Raw genomic sequence first — 25,939 nt, 5'->3', positions numbered from 1 at the left:
ATTGGTAGGTGGCTGAAATGTTAAAATTATTTTTCCTTGATAATGAAGACAACGTGTGTAAAATATTTTGACTGCAATATATATGAAAGCTTTGGATTAATTCAATTTGTGCAAGATCACAGCGCAATTCTTTCGCAACGGCGAATAAATGCCAAGGGGGATGGGACAAAAGCCAGCCTAAGAGATTGTCAAGCTTGTTGTCGACAAATCAGGTAATAGGGATAGTGAAGAAAATATTCTGTCCAAACTATATCAGTATATATATTTATATATTATACTTATATAATATAATACAAGGGTAGTTTTTCCGAGACAGTTTTTTTCCTCGCCTTTTTGACGAGCACTAATCATTTATCGGACGAGCGTATACACTGCACCCATGCGTTAACGACAAACACCCTCCAGCTGACTATGCTACGCAGACCCTGGAGCGTACATCTTGTACATAACTAGGTGGAAAAGTAATTTCAGGTGTCCTCAAAATTACGCCTGTGTAGTATCATCGACCCTTTTTTTTCTACGTCGAGAATTTTGGCTGGCCCATCACCACCAGTACCACCACCCACCACCACCCACCTAAATTACCTCTATCTCCAACGTCATAACTTTTCGTCATCCTAAAATGCTGTGTGTCGCGTGACAAATAACTAAGGTGAACGGACGTACATATATTTTGACCATGTCAACGCGCAATGCTGTTTTGTGTAAATAAATTTAATTAATTACTATAATATGTTTAATCATAATTATTATTATGTAGCAGGATGTGTTTTTTTTTGTCAAGTTTCACGTGATTATACAAAAAGCATAAAAAAATTAAAAAATTGACCAACTGAAAATTGAATACAAACTTGCACGAAAGAAACGGAAGAAAAAACCCGGAGTTTTTTTAAGCCCTATAAGTATGTAGTTATGAGCAATAATTATAGGTGACGGCGACGTCGGTAGTGCCAAATAAATATTAATTTACGTTTCAAGAGCACTTAAAAATAAATTTACATACCGTTATGTGGCGGGAAAGTAGACTAAGTGGTGGAACTACGACAGACGGTTAAACTACATTTAAGTTATTTAACCACACCTATATATATATATATATATATATATAGAAGGTATTTTGTTTGCACTAAAAATAATCATTATACCCACTTGGTAATCAAATAAATAATTTGAACGAATAATTTTACGAACAAATATCAGTCTTCAAAAACTTAACTGTGAAAGAGATGGGTGTAAAATTTCGGGCGACCATGCCACGGTCGTAACCACGGAAACGAATCCGTATGCATTTGGTCAGCCAGGTCTAATCTGTTGCTATTGTTGCCTAGCACAACGTAAAAGTAATTATTATTAATGCTCGAGAAGTTTAGGAGGATAAAAATGTATACGATTCTGGGAAATTGTTTTTCAATATTAATAGAATAATAAATTAATATAATGATCGTATAGTGACGTATTCCAGTCCAATATTACGTACGTACACTTCGGTATTAATTGCTAACCGGAAATAAAGCCAAAATAATATATTATACTATATAGTTTATAACTTAGGTATGTTGCTGTTCTAACTTATAGCTTGCAGCTGTTTCACATGTCTGATGTGATATAAGATAAATCAATAATAGCCAATAGGTTATCCTGCGTAATGTTAATATTTTTTTTCTTCATAATTTACATTTTCTACTGAACTTCCTTAATCCTTATACAATCATGCACACACAATTAAATAATGCAAGCCTATAATATTACATATTTATATCAAGTGTTGAATTATTATTGCATACTAAAATTGAATATAGTATAGATGAAAACAATTTGTACTCTGTAATACTCGGTATTTTTACTTAATTCAGTTCTAATAAATAAACAGGAATGAAAACAACTAACGACTGTTATTGTACTTGCATCAAATAAGCGCATTGAAAATTCAAAAATGAATATTTAAATATAATAGGAAGTGTAAACATGCTTAAGTGTTAATAATTATCGTTACAAATCACAATGCAGCTCATTTCACTGTTTTACAATATAGTTATTACGTTGTATAAGTATATACATATATATATTTTAGCTGAAAAAAATATTTATTGTAATATATTAATATATTTTCTAGTTATTATGAATTATTAAATAATTTTAAAACACTACGCGATAAGTATAACAGCTGAATAAAGATATTGATGAGTGACTTCATTATTCAACTGTACCTACGTCACCGTATAAAGATAATTTCGTTGAATTTATAAAATAATCACTGTAAAAGTCGAGTCGAATAATATGTTCGCGGAAAAAACCGCTATAATTTGAAATTCATACCATTTCAATTTTATCGTTTGAAATTTGATCTGTTCGTGAGTGCGGCGGACACGAGGACGAATAAAACTATTAGTTTTTGGACATCATTCGTCGAGGATAAATCGTATGACATAAAAATTTAATTGAAGTTCGATATTACACAACATTAAAACGGAATATAAGTGGGTTTTATTCTGGCGTTAAACTCGTCAGAACATAACGACCGTTTTAATTGTTTTACAATTTCGGTAGTCGAACGAACGTGAACATTTCGTCACGTATACGAAATAATACAATATAACACCGCGCACGAGTATTATATTATATAGGTGCGTTCTTATTTCCTCGGCGGTATCTCTCGTGTAGTATTACTGTGTAATGCGATCGCGATTGTCAGCTGTTTGTCGAAGTGTCTGTAAACGAATCGAAAATCGCGTCCGGACGGATATAATATATTAATAATACTATAATATTCGCAACACAGTCGACTGCAAATCTGGTCCGTCTGCGGCGGATCATCGACTATATGTGTTACGCGGTTCGCCGCTAATTCTAACCCCGGAAACAATAACATCCCAGTCGCGTGAAATGGCAACGATATTGTAATAACAACGATTTGATCGACATACGATTGGGGATACGTAGGCATGTGTAACACATACGGTTTATTTACTTAAACACTACCTACGCGGTCTGCAATTGTTATGGTAACGCGTGATTTCCCGAGCAGAGTGTTGTATCCGGAAGTGAAACATCACGCTGAACCCGATATCCGTGCGAGTATAGGCTAATAATAATGTGGCTTAGCGCGTGTATGTCGTGTACCACCTTAAGTGGTTTCAATAAAATTTCGAATAACAATATTGTGCGGTAACGTTTGCGAACCGAATACGTTTTTCGAAAACCGACGTTCGATGGCTGCACTTTAATACACACAATTATTATTACTGTTGTTGTCATTATTATTATTATTATTATTAGCGTCTGGGACGGAAAATCTGAGCGCATTTCGAGTGTTTCAATGCCAGGCCACGTCATAAAAATATTAATTAAAAATTAAAATATGTATTTTGTTTTATTTTTCCTATCGTTTCCCCGCTTAATTGTATTTTATCGACAGTTTTTCTTTTGTGTCCGTAAAGAGGTAGAGACGCATAATTAGCCACCCCTCCCAGTGCGACGTTTCAAAGTTTTTATAATTGAGTTTTGCGGAAACACGTTCGTACGCCGATAGTGTGTTGAAATTCGGGCGTAAAAATAAAATAACTGCGCAGTTAATTCAATTCGAAATAGTCTGTGTGTACACTCTCGTCACATTATGAATATAGTACCTACGTAGGAGTAAGACGAGTAACATGTTTTACATTTAATGATGGTATATTGTTTTTTTCATTAACCAGAATACTTGCTTACCATAACGAATGTCGGACATAATTAAGAATTAATGACTGTACAACAACAAAAAAAAAGTGTAATATATTTCGTGTATTATATAGGTACACGAAATAAATAAAAAGGATAAAAAAAAAGATATTAATACAAATTAATGTCCCGGTGTTGGTATTTTTGGTTTTTATTTTTATTTTAGTACGGTTCCACAAACATCCCTCCTATATATGAACTGTTTCCAAATCATCAATCTACTAATAGAAGTTTTGTTGACGATTTGTTGACACTGAGGCCAAGTGGGCGGTTGTCCATCGATCTTTGTTTTGACGTGAGGCTATGTTTGTGAAATTTGATATTTCATCACGCCGTGATTTATAACGTCACGAAAGCAAATACAGTCGATTATTGTTGCGATGCTCTTACATAATAATAATATATAGTTGAAAATATCGTTATGGTTGTATTATATTATATTATTATAAATGCGTATACTCGAGGATAAATATATTATCCAGACGGTAGAAATATAATGAACGTATCCACAGCCTTAATAAACCATGAATATAAAATATGTGTAGACAATATGATCGCGATTCAATTTTTTTCCAATCTGTTGGAAAGTATTGTGAAATAGAAACATTTAAAATGTGACATTTTTTTTTCACTGTATAGCTAGAATCGTTAGTTATGATAATCATGATTATCTCAAAAAAATAATTTATCGTTTTGTTTGAAACATTCCGTGTTCATTATTTTTAATATACCATATAAATCTACCAAATTAGATGAAACCAAAATTTATACAAGTCACATACTGTATACGATGTTCTACTTAAATTACTAAATTATATGCGGTCAGAATAACGAGAGGAAACGTGAGTGCACGTCACACGAAATAGTGAAGAACAAAGAATGTCGTGATAAAAGACCGTCTTTGTGCGTGGGTATAGCTTTGTAATATAATATTACGGAATTAAACCAAAATGTTGACCTAAAGAGTCTACTGTATCTTATGAGGTAAAATCCAATAATATTGACGAAACGTCTGTTGAGAATAAGGTCGCAGGAGGATATATGTCGGATAAAGGTGTTATCCTTTAAGACTTCATGGACATGAGATTTTTTTTTATGTACAATATATTATGGTATTATAAACTTAAAGTCTATAGTACAGTTTTATTTTTTTTTTAAATAAAATCTATGAATATAATAGTATATAATTATCAATTATTATAATTATAGGTACCTACTTACTTATTATTGTAATCGATTGGGCCACGCTGTGAAATACATTATTAAATAAATTCTTAGTTCTAAGTGATATTGAAAATATACGATAATCTAAAAAAATTATATTTTGAAACGCTTGTATAAACCAAAATCTAACTTAAGCATTAAACTTTTTGATAATACGACGTACAGATATTTAAATTAATGTATTCATTTTATTTTTTTTTATATTTTCAAGCACTATTATCGACATTATTATTGTTGTTTGGTAACAACTTCTTTATTTATGTGATAATTTACAATTGACCCTATGGATTATGTTTCATTTATGAGTTTCGAGGTATTTTGAATAAGGGTATCATAAGGGTCTTTCTTAAAACTCTATTGTCTTTAGAAGATTTTAAAGAAAGCAATGCAGAGTTTTTAAATATTAAATAATCCATTATTCAGAACATAAAATGTAGGAACAGAAGAAATATTTTATACGTATTTGCATAAAAACCTTATCAAGAAATCTTTGTTGTTTTACGATAAATTTTAGAAACAAAATATGATTAATAAAATGTCATTTGTTTTGTTTTTTTTTTTTTTAGTAGGTATTATTTATTTCACTTCTTATAGCTTAATAATTCAAATGTTTAAAATATTGAATACTTCATAAATTGTTTAAAGAAGATCCATGGAGTGGTTGGAACTTTCTGAAGTTCGTCCACTTATGCTCAGAATCTATATTACATTCACTTATATTACTTCAGCTCAAATTAAAAACTAAACAAAAACTGACAAAATACTGAAACGTCTGACCTAGTTTTAATGTACAGTGTATTTTATGATTATGTAAGTGTATATCATCAATCATGGTTTAGAAGGTTAGAGTTAAATTCAATTTGTAAAATTTGCTTAATTATCAGAATAGATTTCACTGGTAAACCCACAACATATAATAAACCAAATAAATAAATTGATTGAAATAATAATAAAGTCATACATTATTATAAAACAATTTATTAATGAATTTGTTAATATTATTTTTTTAAATTATATTGGTAAAAAAATATATTATTATACACTATAGCTATATTAATAGTGTTATTAATACAATAATATTATAATTTTAAAAATAATTAAGAAGTGAAAAAACCTCAATTTCCCAATAATAAATTAGATATTATATTTGATCACACACCCGTATGCTAATAACGTGGTATTATTCATTTCATTTATTTGATTTATTTCAAGCAATATAAGTATAAATTAAATTATACGTATGAAACAATATACTATATCTTATCCCCATTTAAATTATTTTTATACACAATCAATTGTTTTCATTACATTATTAAAATGAATAAAAATACGAAAATAGCTACTGAACCTTATATATTTTACATTGAAAAGTTATTATAAGTATAAGTTATATATATTTTTTATCATTTTTAAATATGTTTATGTTTTAACAACTTAATTCTGATCACCATGAATAATAACTATATACTTATATGCTAAATAATATTTATAAACTCTTGCTCATGTACTGTTTACTTGTTTAGTTTAAATTAGCTAGTTTAATTGATTTAAAAAAAAAGGTTTTAAATTAGATAAAAAAAACTATTCATTTGATTTAAAAATTTTTAATGGACTTAAAAAAAAAATTCACGAAAAAAGTTAGTCAAATAATCAGGTAATTTCAGTTTTAAAATACATCACAAAAAATAAACTAAACGTTTTTGTTGAATTAAAAAATCAATTTATTAAATAAATAGTTCTACACCAGGTAACAATATATTTGTATATATTTGTATATGTACCTACTGAAATAAATGTCCAAACGATGGTCAGACAATTTTATATACGTTTTAAATTTTAATGAATATCAATAGTCAATACAGTGAAATTGAGTATTACAGAGTACCTCCGATAAAACAAATTATAACTAGAAATCGCTGTAACCGTGTTTAACGGTATTTAGTAAAACTTTAGGTGATGTAGTTCAGTTTAAACTCATCGAGTATCGCATTGAAAGCGAATACAAACGATACGAGTTTTTTTCACATTTCAATTTTAAAACGATGCGACCATTGTGGAGTAAATGTTTATTTACTTTTTAATGTGATAAAAAAAGGAAAAAAAAAGAAAAACACGATTAACGTGTGTTTGGTGGCTGTAAGAGAAAAAATCTCGACAGTTTTTTTTAACTACAAAGCAAAAATAAAAACCCTATAAAATCACATAATATATGATATAGTTATTCATAATTCTTTCATATACACGTGTACATCAATTGAACTGTTTCTTATTCAATTTTTGCATTTTATATGTATATGTACGTGTTATTGTAAATATACGAATAAATTATTTATATTATTTGTTCTATACAGTATCGTGTGTTTTAGTATGAACCGTTGTGACATTTGAACGTGATACATTAATTTAGCAGTTATGAAAATATATAGCAATCGATTCATCAGTAGTGAAAACATTATTGTATATATCTGTCAAATTTGTTTCTCGGGTACAAAATTTTATTTTGCGTTTTAGAATAATAATATTTTATTGTCCGTTATTGTAATATATTGTACATTCATGTAATCCAGAAACGCAAGTGTATTAACTTTAATAATCGTTCTAAAAAAAAAATAAAACTGTAATAACTTAGAAAATACGATATTATAAAACTAAATGTAATCACACAGTAAACCAACGTGACTGTGTAGGACTTCACCACTCTCAGATTGTTTATGTTTGTCTGCATGTCACACTTCAATACCAATTTAGCAAAAATGAAGTTAAAATGTGATCAAATATTTCAACTTATTTATATTAATTATTATTAACATTTTTGTTATAGGTATCGTGTGAACGTTTTATACTTTTTGTACCTACATTATTTAATTAAGAAATAAAAATTATAACGACATTTGAAGACATTGCACAACATTCAGAAATAAATACCTCAAATCATTAACTTGGTGACCAATATTAAATACTTCACATATTAGAGAAAAAGATGTTGAACTTTTAATAATTGAACAATGGCTATATTTTAAACCTTATCGGTCACTGAACGATAAATACGCATTTTTAGAAATAGCAAAGAAATCGTACTTAACAATAATTTATCTTCGTTAATTCGACTTCTAAATTTAGATACCTACCACTAGTGATTGGTTTCATACACGCACATTACAGTTTTCTTGTTTTTAATCGCATAAAATGATACGATTTAATATTTTAATAAGTATATAACATTTATTTTTTCAAACGAAAAGACGAATGTGACATTGAGGAAATGGGCAACAATCATTGTTTAAGGAGAAATAATGACTTAAATAGCTAAAAAAAATTGCGTGATGTCTAGAATGGTTATAATGGTTATGTGTTAAAAAAAAAATAATAAAATAATAATAATAATAAAAAGTAAAAGAAGAGAAAAACATTTTATTTTATGGCAAAAGGGTACCTTTTTATGTAGTTATAAATAGAATAAAACAAGTACAATAAATTAAATTAAATTATACCTATTTCGACTTTATTTTTCTGTACAATTAATAAAAAAAGTACAAACTATTATTAATAGACAATTAATTTTCTGAAAATACACTAACAATATTATTATAATAGACAATACTTCAAACAATTAAACTGCAATAATCTAAATTAAAATTATATTTTACATTCTAAATTTTCATAACGATTATTTGGAAATTTATCATTTCAATAAAAAATTGCACTTTACTTATTTTAAGATAGATTTTTGGGGTTTAGAGGATGCTAATTATATAATATTCAATTTAAATTTCATGCTCTATAGGTCAAAGGTTTATAAGGTGATAATATTTTTGGGCTGAAAGGACTTAAGGGTCAGTCGGTTGATCGATCGATATATTGGATTAATTTTAGAAAAGCAATATGGACATCATGTCATCGTGGTAAAGGAGTTATCCGAGCAATACTTTAATCGAAATAGACCTTTGAAACGATTTCAGTTGTATAATAAAGGTCAGTCAAAGTCTTTGTCAATAATTTAACTTTGACTTGCTCCATATATATATTGACCATTTCATTAATTACTTTCTTTAGAGAAAATCATCAACAGATCATCGTTTTAATAATATTAAACAGATTCTGTATTTCAAACTAAGTATAAGATATTATGTCTTACATTGTGCATAATTTAGTTTTATGTACAATTGCTAGGTACTTTTTAACAATATTATAATCAAACAGAGAAGTGATTAAAAAAATAATTTGTTTTCATTTAAGTTGTATGTTGCATGTATATACGCTATTCTTGTTATGTTCTGAGTAGATTAAGAGTATAATATACAGAGTTGAGAGTAATTCTCTAAGTATGATCACCTCCATTGTTTCCTTTATTCATACATTTATTCAGAAATTGGTTTTTGGAATTGTTTACTACACGTCATAAGGAATGATACATACAATACATATTATTTTTAATCGTATTAAGGGTGTGTATCGCTATTGAGGTTTTAAATTATTTCAATTAAGAATAGATTTTTTAACCAATAATTATAATACATAAAATTAATTTAATATAGGTAAAGTATAAATCAATTTGTCCCTAAGAAAGGTATAAGTTTTCAATCGTTATGAAAAGTAAATACGGAGATCTGCGTAAACCGTTTATTTTAATAATTTTTAGCCGCATTGAAGTTAATTTTATACAATTTATTTTAATTAACAAATTGTATTATTGTTTGAAACAACAACAGAATTATACTATAAAATGTATATTTTTTATTTTTTAATCTAAAAATAAAATTATGCCAAGATCAGCATTAATTTTTATATCGCGTTGACAGAAAAATAGCTTCGAAAGGCAGTGTTAAAATTTGCATAACCTTTTTAAGTTTTTTGTTATTATCTTGCAAATTTTTCACTTGAAGTAAAGTGAACTATTATAATATGTATATATATATATATATATATATAGTTATAACTATCTAATTTATTATAACTGACTTAATTTTAATGTATTGAAAAAGTTATTTATGTGTTTTATTTGTAGGTACTCCATTAAGTTCATTATTTCCACTATTTTATGCCTATTTAACGGTTTTAGTTATTTTTAGAATAATATAAATATGTATTTTCATCGCAATAGATTTCATTTGAAATCGTATGCATCAATGTGTATAGTCAAATTTGTTTTATATAAAACTATACCGAACGAGCTGTCATAAAAGTTAAAAAAAAAATTGTATATTATATAACTTTATGGAGGAGTATTGTATACTATGTACAACGATAGCAGAATATTAGTTTGAATGCTACTAAAAATAATATTATTAATATTATACTAAAGCTCGATGCGCACATCAATCAAAATTAGTGGTTAGGGAATATTATTGTATGATTTTCGATTAAACGAGCGAGCAGATGTGCATTATAATAAAAGATAAAAATATATTATAATAACATACACAATTATATTAGAAACTAATCAAACAAAATTCAGATTGTTTTTGAATTGAAACATAAAAATATATCACAGTGTTGTTTATCTAACTACTGGAGTCGTTTTTCTCTCGTGGTAAATGTGATTTTTCGTTTTTCGTCTTTGCTCTTTTGAAATTTAGGTATAATATTAAATATTAATTGTTGCTTATTATTCGTATATATTCGTAATACGTATTTCATGTATTTGTGTATTTTATACAGATAGTCTGCCATTGTCGTCTGTTAATTATAAGAACGAAATTTTAGTATAGTGTAAACAATATACATAAAACGATTCGTACAAAGACTCACATATTCATAATAATATTATGTAGTATAATATTATCATAATAATGTATTATTATTAGAAAATAATATGCGTATATTCTATCAAAGTTAAACGCAACGATTTGAGTAAATAAGCTGTCAGTTCCACAAACATTATTTAGTAATTAATAATTGGTATTGATGCGGAACTCAATATAATAATAAGTGTACAAATAGTAATTAATTATTATTATACTTGTATGTGAAGTGTCTGTACATTTTAATTCCATCCTTTAGTGATATTTCTCATTCATATATTATTAGTATAGTAGTATATCTTAATAAAAATCTCACAGCGCAAAAACCTTTTCTCCGATGCTATGGATCATTAAAAAAAAAAAAAAAATCAATGATTTTAATTATACTTATGGACGTTGAATCATAAATTTAACACTGATGGAATTTTGTTTGGAGTGTTTTATTCTTTTCTATAAGACAGTTTTTCATAGCGATAGTGGTACTAGGTATTTGTTTCATTTTCACTGGTAAATATATTTACTTATTATTTTTTCATTAACGTTTGATGCGTATGATTAAAGATTATCATCAAATCTCTATTATAGTATAATACGACGAATCATTCTCATTAATTGTTTTGTAAAAAATTCAACTCTAATAAATTACTGTATTAAATATATCTTTATTAGCTTTACTACATGTCTCTGTCATTGTAAGGACATTTGAAACATGTTTATATGGTAACTTTATCTTAAAATATTAAAATTATTACGTAATACTATTATACCTAATATATATAATAATAACATGAACAGCGTTAAAATTCATTGTATTATAATCAAAGCACGCATAATCATGAAATAATTTGAAAACATTATTATTTAAAGTAAAATAAGTTGTACGCGAACTTTTAATCAAAAAGTTTACACAAAGTTAAAGTGGATCTCGAAAATAATACATTTCCGGAAAAACAAATGAGCAACTGCAGATTCCTGTTGATTGTCTTCTTTCCCACCTCGGAATTCATTGAGTTTTCCGTGTAAAATTTAATTGTACGTTTCCGCTTGATTTCATGACAACAGGACCTATAATTCGTAAATACTTTCAAACCTGGAGATTATAAAATTACTACTAAATTTGATCATTTATGTGACCTCCAACGGGTTTGATTCAGCATGATTATAGTATATTACAAAACTTCGTAACACGAGTTCGTTTGGTAAAAATTAAGAGCACTTTATGACTTTTCATTTACTCCATTTTAAGGTTATAGACTTTCTAAATGATTGTTAAACCTCAAATTATTAAAATGTTTGTTTAAAAACAGTTTGTTTGAATTTTCAACAAAATAATATCACCTTTTAATTTTATTAAAAATATTTCTAGCACTTAAAATCGAAATTAAAGACAGTATCAGTAATCATAGTCAACAGGTTTTAATACAATTACTATTATAATTACACAACAACCGACTACATAAATGGCACGAAACCACCTGTAAAATAATTTAGTTTGGTATTTAATTTTTTTTAATTTTCATCTTTTCTAAAGTTTGTCAATATTGCTAATATTTATTCACTTAAAAAAAATCATGCACTGTTCTCAAATACTGTCAAACTCATACCCCTTTTGTCAACTCACACATTGCTTTATAAGTAACGCTACAAGAAGGGTGATCACAGTACACTGACTGCTATTGTAGTATATTCATAATCAATACATCTTTTAGCTAGTTTTCGAACATAATATTTCGGTTATTTCCAATTATTCACGGGACACGGTTTTAATGTGAATTTGACTTATGTACTAAGTCGAGTACACAATTTTTTTGAATGTGTTTTATGCATAGACATCAATAAGTAATTTTAGGGATTTAAAGATAATAATATTATGTTGGGTACAAAATATTGACGTCACCAGCTTCTACAATACATTTATGCTGTTTATTTTATTTTAATTTATGGAAAAAAAAATAATAGGATGAGAAATCTTAATATACCAAGTAAAGTCTCAAGTTGAGGAACTTTGAAAGTGTCATTTCCGTTAAGCACTCACCAGTCACGAACACGTCAAAAGGATATTAGACTTTAATTTAGCGTTTTATACAGTTGGAATGTTGTCCGTAACGTTCTTAATATGATATAAATAAAGTTTAAATTCTATTACCATAGTGTTTTAAATTATTATGGTATATATGTTTCATACTCTTAAGTTAATTTTGTCTTAAAAAAAATAACTTTTGAAACATTTTAAGCGTTTGAAAATATTATTGTCTGTTACATGATATTTATATATTTTACATTTATTTTTACCACAAAAATGAGCGAACACTTAATATTAATCTCGTCTACATTTAATAAATTATTTAAAGGTACATTATAGAGATCGGTGTTCTATATGTTAAATATTTTACGTAAAACCCAAGACAAAATTAGAGCTTATGATAGCTAAAGGGTTTTTAATTTTAGACATTGATTAATTTACTTGAAGTACACGAGATAATTTAGCGGATTAATATTTCAATACAACAAAGATATTAATAATACTAAAAGATATAAGACACGGAAAAAAAGTATAAATAATATATATATATTATTTATTTGGAAAATATTTAAAAGAATGTTTACACGTCTATTTTTTAATTTTTTAAGTAACTACTTTCAAGATTTTTAATAAACCATAATTTTTATGGCAATTTTTTTATACATTTTATACATTAAATGATGACAAAAAATAATATATAATAACTCCGTATAAAAATTATATTTCCATCTACTATGTGTATCACGTAGTTGAATTCACCAAAATTGTATTAACTAACGTTAAGTATAAACGATATATTATAATATAACATACGCATTGTATTTGAATGAAACTAGATTATAAGTTTCTTTAATAATATATATATATTTTTTATATCTACCTATTAAGCAAAAGATGAATGTGATTATTTGTAAGTGACTATAATGTATTCAAAACGTTTAATTTTCATTGTCTTTTAAATGATTATAATTTGTGTGGATTTAATTGAAAACGAACTCTATTGCACGAGTTGTGAAGTTAAACTAATTAATTTAATTTAATTAATTTTTAGTAATTGAGAAAAAATGTGTTTTCATATTGTTATTCAATTATAATTTGTAATATAATAAATCTATAAGATTTAGATAGAAAAAGGGACGTATTTTATAAGGTATTGTATACATTGCAAATAAAAATAAAACAGTAGTTTTTGATTTTGTGGGGAAATTATACATTTTGATTCGTAGCCAATTGTATTTTTCTTTGAAGCTATAATTGATAAAATGTATTTAATGAAACAAAATAAATAGTATATTTTAAGCAAAGAATACAATATTATAAAATAAACGCATACCTAATAATTCATGTTATTAACAGAGTTGTGCTTGGAATTTTTTTTTAATCTAGTAATGATAACTTATCTAGCTAAGACAAAGATACATTGGGTTTATCTAGATAAAATAACCTAGGTACATATATCAAATTGAATTTAGCTATTTTACAACAGTGGTTGTGAGTTTAAGATTGTTACCTATTATTAAGTTTGCTATCTCACTTTGTCATCAAGACTAAAATAATGTGCTCAGCTTATTACATTACGATATAGCTTCTAGAAAATTGAAATCAGATAGTAATAACAGTGCGGATACAGTATAAGTAGTATATTGGTTTCAGTAATAGCAATAGTGATTTGGTACGGGACATGTAAGTTTACAACTATCGTTTACAACAGTAATGGGCAGTGTTTAATGTGCTATAATCGTTGTATGGACACATTTTCATTATTACTCTAAAAAATATTAACAGATGCAATAAGTTAATTTAGCTTTGCATATTCAATTGTTTTTTAGTCGTACAATCGAACCTCTGATCTCTCCGTTTTTCATCACCGTGATATCAGTGGTGAAATAAATTTTACGTAGTAGTGTCTGATTGTACTATATAAAGGTGAGTTTAAAGATCGCGTGCAGCTTTAGAAAGAGATTATTTCATTAATTTGTTTTGTTTACGTGGTAATTTAAAAATTACGACACGCCAGTGTTTATAAAATTTTGGTAGTTATTTTACGTAGTTGATAGAATATTTTTCAAATTTTAAGTATAATATTAATTTTATTAATATAAGTAATTAATAGCATATAAGTATAAACATGATTTCCAACACGCGATAAGCATTATACAATTTGCATATGTTAACAGATTTTTTTTTAATGAAATATCAATAATTCGAGGCACACTTTCTGCTGAAGTCTGGATCTCGCCTCGGCGTGAGAGGGAAGTAGTCCCTCAGGGTGTGACAGACTTTCTATGAATACCAGAAAAAAGTGAAATAACACAACGGTTGAAAACAACTTACTGGTACTACTTAAGAATGTAATTTTATTCGAGCTCGAGGATTGGGAAAAAAACAATATTTTAAAAATACTTCTTCTTGCATTTCTTAATACTATATTATAATGAAGTTTATATATTCTGTTTAATACATAAACGAAATAACGAAGAAAACGATTTGAATTTATTATTTTATTTTGTCCGATTATATATTAACAATCCGCAAACGTATGACTTTACGCATATAATACTGTAAATGCAGTGAATAACTTAAAGTTCTACAACAATAAATTAGTAGTATAGTATGAGCACGTAGGTACTAAATTATATTTTAAATATGGACGTTTCACGATAAGTATCGCTAAAAAATGTCAACGTTTATTTCTTTTTGATGTTATCTAAAGAAAAAAAATATACCGGTATAAAACATCATTTCAGTTTTCTTTAGAGTGAGAAAAAAATGTTCATCAGGCCAATATTAATTTGGTTTAACTAATAGGTATATTACAAAGTCGCTCGTTACTCTTAAAAAAACTTTGAAAAATAAAAAAACTTTTTGAAATATTAAGATATAAAAAAGTTACAACACAAATATTATAGTTTATAAACCTTTACCTATCTATACTCCTGGTAGTTAGTTCAGTAAGTAGTTATATATATAAAAAAAAAAGATTACAAATTTACTAACAGAAATGTTTTGTTAAAAACAAACCACTATTTTGAATGATACCGATAAAATGTAATATAGGCTATTAACTTAAGGTTTTAATCATTAATGTTATAATAATATAATGAAGTTACTCATAAAATAAATTATTTCATAAATTAATATTCAATATGTTAAGGAAGATTTAGTGTAAACATAAGAAGAAAAATATAAATAAAATAATAAATTCGTTATAGTATAAATAAATGTAAATAAATATATGTAACTGCATAAATTAAGTAATAAACATTAAGCTCTTAAAAGATACCTATACTTATGTTAACCTTTAAACATGAAAAACAGATATTGTATAATGTCACTTTTATAATTTTTTTCAATGGCGTTATAATATAGGTATTATGTTCTTTAAAAACGACAAAGATTTAAAAAATAGAAATCGATGCGCATTTTAGCACTTTTATAATTTGCTAAAACCAAAAATTTGCCTTAAAAAAATCCACTGCGAAGAAAATTTTTCCCTCCGATCCCTCAAAATGACATCCTCGGCAAAAGGACGCAGTACAGACAGTGCAGGTAACATTATTGTTAATTACGCCGTAAAACGATCGATATCTGCAACTATATCACGAACGATAGAAAGGTGTTTGTGTGGTCTGTAAAAATGAAAACAATCCGTTTTCATTATACGCGCTTTACAGCCGTCGGTAGTATTCGACAACTTCGTACTCCAGATACCTACACAGTACATAGGTACATATGAATTTTGTATTTGAGTTAAAAATAAAGATAAGCTCGTTTCCGGGGATCTGTTAAGCTCGACCCTAATACGGATTTAGGTGGGATATTTCTCACGGTGGCATCAAAAATGTAGAAGAAACGCACGTGACACGGTGAGAAACTGAGAAACACAATACAATAATAAAAAAAATAATCTGTATTTCGTAAAAAAAAAAAAAATACCTTAGGATCTTGATTTCCTAGCGGGTTGACCGTGAGGTGCACGGGGAGGGGGTGTCGATTTCAGACTGTCTTCTTGATATAATGAAAAAATAAAAAGACAATATTTTTACATTACTCGCGTCACACCAACAGTAGGTATCTATCCAGCCATCGTTTCCTGATTGATTATACGTTTGGTGTCTGGCCGTGTCGAAGAATCGGCAGAGCACGTATAGTAGAGAGCCTCACTTTGAAACTCCACAGAGTTGGTTTAAGTGTGTTATTTTAACTTTTAGCTAATGAGATTGTTTTATTTCCGAAACTACACTTTTACATACACACAGAACAAAAACAATGATATTTTCCAATTTTAAATGTTAAAAAATAAAAAAAATCGTATAAAGAATTATATTATATTAAATAAAAACGATAGGGTTTTCGTAAATAATTGTTTACGAACTCGTCAGTCACATTTCTGTTTGAAATATAAATACGAATTGAGACTCCCAAGTATAATATATATTCAACTATAATGTTGGGATATGCGACAACCCATAAAAGTAATCCGTTTGACGGCATTAGCGCTACGTTGTGAAAATAAGTTCTGTTAAAAAGTGACACGATATTACTTCATAGTCAGTCAAAAAAAAAAAAAAAAAATAAAGAAACTCATTTTTTTATTTTAACAATAGTTTTTAACAAATGATTTATATTTGATAAGATCAAAAGGTTAACATGCCCATTATTGCAAAAATAAGCAGTACAGTACTGTTTTGATAAAATCGTATTTATCAACTATTATCGCATACTTTTCTTGCAATATTGATAAACAAACTGTGTATTTTAAATGAACCATTTTAAAAAAAAATTTATTATTAGGTATAAAAAAAAGCTAAGTATTGTTACTTTTAAGTTCATTTTAAAAGAAATGCATTCTAAGCTATGTTAAGCTTTGTTTTTTTTTTTTTTTTTAAAGTAAATAAGTTTTTCATTATATGAGCCATATATTATGAACACGTCGTTTTCTAAGCTTATCAAAATAATATAACACATAATGTTTGGTATTCTGAGTATATAAACAAGTGAATTATTATTTCCCAGTTCAACGTTGAAATTTGCATATATTCATCAAAAGCATAATGTAATGCATAATTAATTAGAAGAATATATAGCATTTTGTCAACATTTAAAATAAAATGTCTTCGTTTGCATCTCTTACTTTTTGATTGCTATGTATATTTTGAACAAATTTGATTGCTTTATAAGTACTTTCTTTATACTTCCAGGTGTTATTTTTTTTTTTTTATGTAATATTAAATTAATTATTTGATGTTTCATTAGATTTAATGAAAATATATTTTAATTTATAATCGTATACATAATACCATTTTTGAATGTTTATTTGTATTCATATTGAGGTACGTATTGCAACAATTAAATATGTAATAAAATACACACTTCTATATGACAAACGATACTGTAATTTATTTCAGAAACAACAATTAAGTTTTTGGTGAAAATGTTGATGATATTTAACAATTAAGTTTTTAACAAATTTCTGGAATAGTATAGTTATTGAATACAACTATTTTACTAGTATTGAAAAATAAAATAATTCTAACAACTGTGCCTTAATATTTTGTTTTCTCTTTAACTTTTGAAACATAGCAAAAGCGTGTTTTATAATAGTAAAAAATTCCACTAAGCTAATAAATAACTAATTATAACAAAAAACCATCCATTATGTCTTCACAGCAACAAAGAAACATTATCTTAATATTTAATTTTTTATTCCATTATATAGCGAGGCGTGTTTTTAACTTTTCTAAAGAGTATTCAAGTAATGGAATCAAGTTTTCGACGAGTAATCAAGGAAACACGTGTAATATTGTTAAGTGTTAAGTGACTTTAAACAAGAAAAAACCTTTAAGATTTGCGTTTGCTAAAAGTACGTAGGTATTCATTTTAATGGCCTGAAGTTTTCTGATTATTGATTTCCTTAATATTTTCATACATTTTCAAGAACATTATTTTTAGATGGTATTATTTTCAATTGTATAGTATTTTGTTTGTTTCAATTGTTTTAATACTTGTAGTAACACAAAGTATGCCAAGCATTTATAAAGCTAACAATTTTTAGATTTTCTACTGCAGATACAATACATTTAAAATATTAACGTATTAATATTTTAATTTGATATTAATACTTCAAAAATTGTGTAGCTAAGTACAGTAACTACTTTTGGGTATGACTTTTGATTTACCTAATCGTATACAATACACTAAAAATATGTGTTTTTCTAATACGCTAATGGAATTATGCTTACTTAATTTATAAATCAAAATAAAATACCTACCTGTTATTTACATTCTAATAAATAAAATAAATAATTATTATTCGTTAACAACTTAATATTTCAATATAGTTAGTTTCAAAAAAAGTTAAAAACGATTGAAATCAAATTATGATATTATTACTAAATTGGAATACATTAGTTCAGTCATAAACCTTCGAAACTAATATTGGATAATGTACATTATCGTACTATATTACTGTATTTTCAAACGATATTGTATATTAAATACTATTTAATCAATAGTATTATATCAAATAGAATTCAGAATTTTTTAATAATTTATAACAAATCATTTTTTCCGCAAAACTTGGTAAAACATTAATATGCCAGTTTACTGTTTATATAATATGACAATCAATGGCATATTTTAAATTATTTTTAAGTAATAATAAAAAAGATTATACATAGTTTAAAAAAGGTCATTAAACTCACAAAATACGATTTATCTACTAATATATACACTATTTCTTAAATAAAAATACTTATAGGTGTTCACAGTAATAACTATGTAGGTAATAACCAATGGCTATACTTACACGCAACACAAAAAGCAGTTAATACATATTTGGGTATGGTTAGGTTAAGGTACTTAACTTTTTGTAAACGATAAAAGAAAAATGTTTAATCAGAACTCTTTAATTTACCACACCGGAACTGAAAATGTTCGTTTAATCATTGCGGTATCAGTAAAAACGGTCAACTTGTATAAAATAATAATACTAAAACAATTTAACTATAAACGAAATGAAGTATGTTTTTATTTTTTTTATTTTTATCAGATGGATAAAAAAAAACATAATGAAGCAAATAAAGTAATTAAGTTAATAAAATGAAAATGCGTCGTTTAAAACGTTTAAATATAATATGTAAACACGTACATACGCATTTGTTTAACTCAAACCGAATGGCTTGAGGATTGAAAATCTAGTGAAACTGGAAAATAAGGACGTAAGTATGCATCCCGAGCGGATAGAGGGAGACGCACATTATATCGAAGTGAACGAGAAGGGGTGAGAAAGTGAGATAGATAACAGCTGTTTATTGCTACAACAATAATAATTATTATATTAATTATCAGCGACGCGTTAATTGAAGCGCAATCGGCGGTGGCAGGTGCTCACACGCACAAACGCGTATTTCCACGGAATTACGACGTCATCGTTATAACGTCTCTCCCATAGCTCTTTCTCTCTGTCTCTCTTTCTCTCTCCATCTGTCTGTTTCTCGCGGTCGCGTTCCGGTCATCGAGCGAAACATTACCAGCTAAAGTGCCATCGGCGGTGGTGAAAACGAAAATCGAACTAGAAGGAGTCCGTCGAGCTCAATATTGTGTACACATCACGACGTCTCCTTCTTCCTGGCCTATAATTTATTGTCATTTGCATAAAATACGCCACTCTACAGGGCGATCGACGTGCATTGCATCGTTGCAGTCCGACCACGGCTAGTGCGCAATATCAATGTCTACCGGAGCACTTTGTACCCTCAGGAGCACTATTATTACACCGGCATTTAAATAATATAATATTAGAAAACCGTAATACGCAACGGGGGCTCAACTGCTCTTATATAGTATTATATTACATAATGTTTGTCGTTTTTTTTTTTTTTTTTTACAAAATTCATAATATTAAATTATAATTTTAGTCGGTCGGGAATCCGCGATATCGCAATAATCGGAGTCTTCGATGCATCCAGTGTTGGGATGATGGATTTTAGAAATTTAACTCTTGAGAAATTCCAAAGAGGAAATTTTTGAAATGTGTGTAATTTAATTTTACATTTTAAATACGACCTTATAGTAGTTCAGATTGACCTTATAAAAGTTTGAAATATGTTTTAATTAAACTGAAAAATATACTCGTATTTCATTAGTCTGACTTAATTCTTAATCTTATATAATCCTAATAAGCTTAATCTTAACAATTTATGCATTTTAGTATATTATATATATTGTTTTAATTAATCATAGATTAACAAGATATCTTAATTATGTGAACTTAAGCTATTGTTAAAATAGTGTTACGAAATGTTCTACTAGCGCCAGTGCAACATCGCTAATCAAATACCATATAATTTAAGAACACTCGTCTAAATACATTTTGTCGAATTATTTAATTTTGCATATTATATTTAAATAAGCCGGTACATGTGTATTAAATTCTTTTAATACGACAACACGTCATGTTGTAACGTGTTAAAAAATTACAAACCGTGTTACTAATCCGACGACCGGGATACACCTACAATATGTATTTACATTAAATAATACTATTGTACGTAACGAATATAATATATATAGTATATACATACATTACGTATTATACATATAGTGGCGTTTAAAAAATAAAAAAAATAAACGTTATTATAGCAACGTTAATGCATGGTGTCGTGCCTATACACATAGCGCATTAGTACGTCTAAACCGTACCTAACTTGGGTATGTATAATAATATAATATACATATCACTCATCGGTCGTGGTGGTGGTTGAAGAGTGAAGTTATACCCTTACGAGTACTATATATGGAGGTCGTAGCCCTTCTGCGCGGCGAGGCGGGGTCGTCTGCGATCGTTCTTTGATAAAAACCCTATATCCGAAATAAAATCCCACGTGCATAATAATATATACATAACTGTGTTATACAGTTGGGCGTAAATAAAACACTCGTTTTAGTTTACCGTAATATATACGTAATCAAATAACACACACACACACAGAACACTGAAGTACCTACCGTTGTGGATATCGATCCTCGCGTAATAATATTGCGCCGTATACGAATTGTGCCGTATTATGTAATATATTATTATTAAACTATGATATGAAATTTCTCGATGAGTATAATCGTAACATCAACTCTGACAGTTCAATTACAATTATATGCTAAGTGAGGGGGTGCACAAACCGTTATGCTATATATAATAATATTATTATGTATTATTGCTACATTAAATACATATGTTTATACATAATATATTTTATATACATGTCAACAAACGTATAAACATATTTCCAAGACATGCACCACATGTAAAGTATCTACACAAAACAAAGTCTATATATATATTATATACAAAGAATGAATACACTGATAACTAAAACTGTTTATAGCGCCTACTATATTTATGGACCATAATAGCTTTGAATTACTTAGATTGTTAAAATCATAAAGACATTTTAGGTGTCCAGTGACAGTACACACTCGTTTAAATTTCAATTAATAAATCCAATATATTTTTATTTTAATATCAATTTTTTTTTCCAAAAATAACGTCTGATAAGAAATATTTAGGGAAAAGGTATAGGTAAAGGAATATAGTTTAAAATTTTAGTACTTAATAAAATCAGATGCATTAATTAGACTGAAACAACGAATTGTATAACGATAAAAAGTATGAAATACGACATATTATAATATGCGTTATGACATAGTTATTATTATAAGCTATATTACCATTATCGACCAGTGATAATAGTAGAACGGCATCATTGGTGCACGCGTATGATTTGATATTATACACATTTTCAAGAAACTCAATGAAAAAATACCATAAGAATTTAATACCCGAAAAGCATATGGTACAACGCGATATTAAAACTGAATAGCGGCCACCGCATTAGCGAGGGCTCATCCTTTTTATACATTAATATCAAGCCCTCTGTTTTACACTAGCCGCGTTATTATTAATACATATTTTATTGAAAATAGTTTTGTAATATTATTACATTCCGTTTTATTTTTTTTTTCTAGTCTGGTTATACTCAGTATAATATTATTAGTTTCAATTTTGTTTTGCAACATGCCGCATTTTTCATCATATTTAAACTTATATAATTATATGACTTGTTTTTCTATAAACACGTAGAAGAGTTAGGTTAGGGAGTACCTACCAAATAAAAAAATAAAATAAATTCACGATTACTTTATCAATGCATATTGTATTAGATATTATGTAACTTCTTACAGGTTTAAATTATACATAACAATTTAGTTTTTATGTGTATTTACTGACTTTTATAAACATCTTACAGATTTGTTATGTTCAAACAATTATTATAATTTTAGGGGAATTTCGCCTCCGAATTTGTTTAAATACAAATATATGATATATATACATAATGTGTAACAAATTAATTTAAACTGTTACCATTGAAGCTTTTACCAGTGTTTTTGGCATAAAATCCATATATTATATGTTTAATGTACACATGTAAAGTTTAAATTATACAAAATCTACAACTTCATTATAATTTCAAAGTGATTGGAAGATGTGAGGTGAAAGATAAACAAAGATAATATGCTGTAACATCAGACTTTTGGGTTGTTAAATCAATATAATATATTAATACTATGTCTTTGTTGTTAAATATGACCAGGAAGTCTAATCATCGACAGAAAGGAATCTCGTGATAATCAAAAGATAAACGCAATAATTTGAATTGGTGTATCAATTTAAATAAAATATTGATACACTCAAATACTCAATGTATTTAACAGCATTTACTAGAATTATTTTATTTTTTAAAAAATTGTATTAAAATTACGACATCATAGCTGCTGGTAATACAGTTTACATTATACTAATATCTATGATCATTTTTTTAAATATTTAATTTCATTTATTTCAAAGTTTAAAATTATGTGACCAAGCAATTAACATTAGCGATTATCGTTCATTGACCTTATTCCAAAATGGGGTCCTCTAACGTAATGACCGTGTGGTGATAACGACCTATGGTGTTAAATAATTATTTATCTATAATACATTCAAATCCAAATGGTTGCTTTCGAATTCAAACATAAGTGCTGAACATTGGTGGAAACTATCTCAACTATCTCCATCACATCATTCCAGTTCAATTGACACAGGTAATTTTAGCGATCGAACATGTCACCATTATGTCAAGAAGACAGATGCTATTGACTATTATTGACAATCGACCTAAACTAAACACATTCAAACTTCGATCGTCCATCAAATGCGGAATTCCGATGAACGTGTTATCTGTAATATATATGTTAAGTTTATAAAGATGACGCATATTGTTATACGACGTAATTTATTCAACTAATTATTATTATAATTAACCGTTTGTAACACCATTAGTATATAATATTATAACTACAAACTTACATATATGTATTATATAAAAGTTTTTTTTAAAAAAAATAGTTTATTGAGTACTAATAATGTATAATAGATATTATATTTCCTATGCAATTCAAAAGAATAAAGATTATAAATATTTTACTCATGAACCGTATAAAGTGATCAACATTAAAGTCTCAACACAAAAATAATATAATACTATCTAAATAATGTCATAAATGTAAAAAACTATAGTTGGTTTTTTTTTTTTTTTATTTAGCTATTCTTCGTTGTATTTTTACTTTAAGCTAATAACCTGTTACGTTTAAGTTACTAAGAAAAAAAAATCATTGTTATAAAAAAAAAACAAAATTGTAGACCACGGGTATTCGTTTATTTCTATACACTAATAAATAAACGACGAACAACATAGTTTAAGTCTGGGGAATATAATTGACGTACCAATTCATTTTAATGAAATAATGCAGGGAAATTGAATACACTAATAGCTTAAGCTGAGGATAATTTTAATTCTAGTATTATATAGTTGTAAGCGAGGTCCCTAGCAAATCGTTGTTCGGGGTAACCACGCTTTAAAATGAATATGTCTAACGACAAGTGGACTGTATGTATGATTAAGATATATATATTGTGTATAGATAATGAGATGTATTAAAATATAATATAACAAAGTCAATATAAATTATCAATTAATACATCAAGATATAATTGTATGAAATTACAATACAATTATTACAACAAATTATACCAATATATAAAAGAAACAAAAAAAAAATATATTAAACAAAGTTATAAAAAATTGTACCGATATATATATATATAAAAAACAATAAACAACAAAGTTCTTACCGCGTACTGCGCCACTGCAACAGCCGACAAAACAGCAATAATTACGTGGAAATTACCAACGCAAAAGAATACGGTGACTAGCGAGCCAAACGGTCGCGGCGGCCCATATATATAGGGACCGTCGTGGATAGATCAGCAGCGGGGGGAGGGGGTGTCGCGTCTAGAATATTCGAGTTTGTCGCTGTGGCCCAGGCGCGTTTGTCGAATGATCGAGAATATCGTCGATCATTCCAGAGCTGTATCCAACATCCTCCCGCCTTTGAAAGGATGCTTTCAAAATTACAAAATAAACAAATAATGAATAATGAATTGTACATCTTGTACCACTTTACATTAAATAGATGAAAATGATAAAAAATACAAAAAAAAACTGGTTGATAGAAAAACCTTCTGATCAGGACACAGGCAGCTTCACCACTTGTACCACTGGACGCTTCAAAGTTCCTTCGGCTGTCTTCAACGTCACAACGCGTACAACTCCATCTGTACCTGGATGAACTTCAATCACCCTTCCTAATTGCCATGACATGAGGGGACGTCCCGGAGACTTTACAACGACCAAATCGCCAACGTTCAAGTTAGCATCTTGCCTTAACCACTTTTGACGGCCTTGCAATGTCTGAAGATACTCATTAGTCCATCGTTTCCAAAAACATTGTTGCGCTTGTTTGATCAGCTGCCATCTAGTTAGACGGTTGATTTTAACGTCTGTTAAATCAAGTTCTGGAATTGCCATGAGTGGTTGTCCTACCAGAAAGTGCCCAGGAGTTAATGCACATAAATCGTTCGGATCACTGGAGACACTTGTGAGTGGACGTGAATTTAAGATTCCTTCAATCCGAATAATTAGTGTGGTCAATCCCCATGGTCATTATTTGATCACCGATGACTTTTCGCAAATGTGTCTTGACACTTTTAATTGCCGCCTCCCAGATCCCTCCAAAATGAGGGGCTGCAGGTGGATTAAAATACCACTGACACGGGATCCTACTCATTAAA

The 25,939-nt window shown here is 27.9% G+C and overlaps 1 protein-coding gene across 1 annotated transcript in view; it reads right to left on the bottom strand.

Moving 5' to 3' along the window:
- LOC114126862 (uncharacterized) overlaps positions 1-25,939 on the bottom strand; it is a 261,745-nt gene that overhangs the window by 69,469 nt on the left and 166,337 nt on the right. The window lies entirely within an intron of this gene.

The sequence above is a fragment of the Aphis gossypii genome, chromosome 1 (assembly GCF_020184175.1).
Source record: "Aphis gossypii isolate Hap1 chromosome 1, ASM2018417v2, whole genome shotgun sequence".
Classification (NCBI taxonomy): domain Eukaryota; kingdom Metazoa; phylum Arthropoda; class Insecta; order Hemiptera; family Aphididae; genus Aphis; species Aphis gossypii.
The sequence above is the reverse complement of the archived record's forward strand: the minus strand, read 5'-3'. Positions and strand labels throughout refer to the sequence as shown.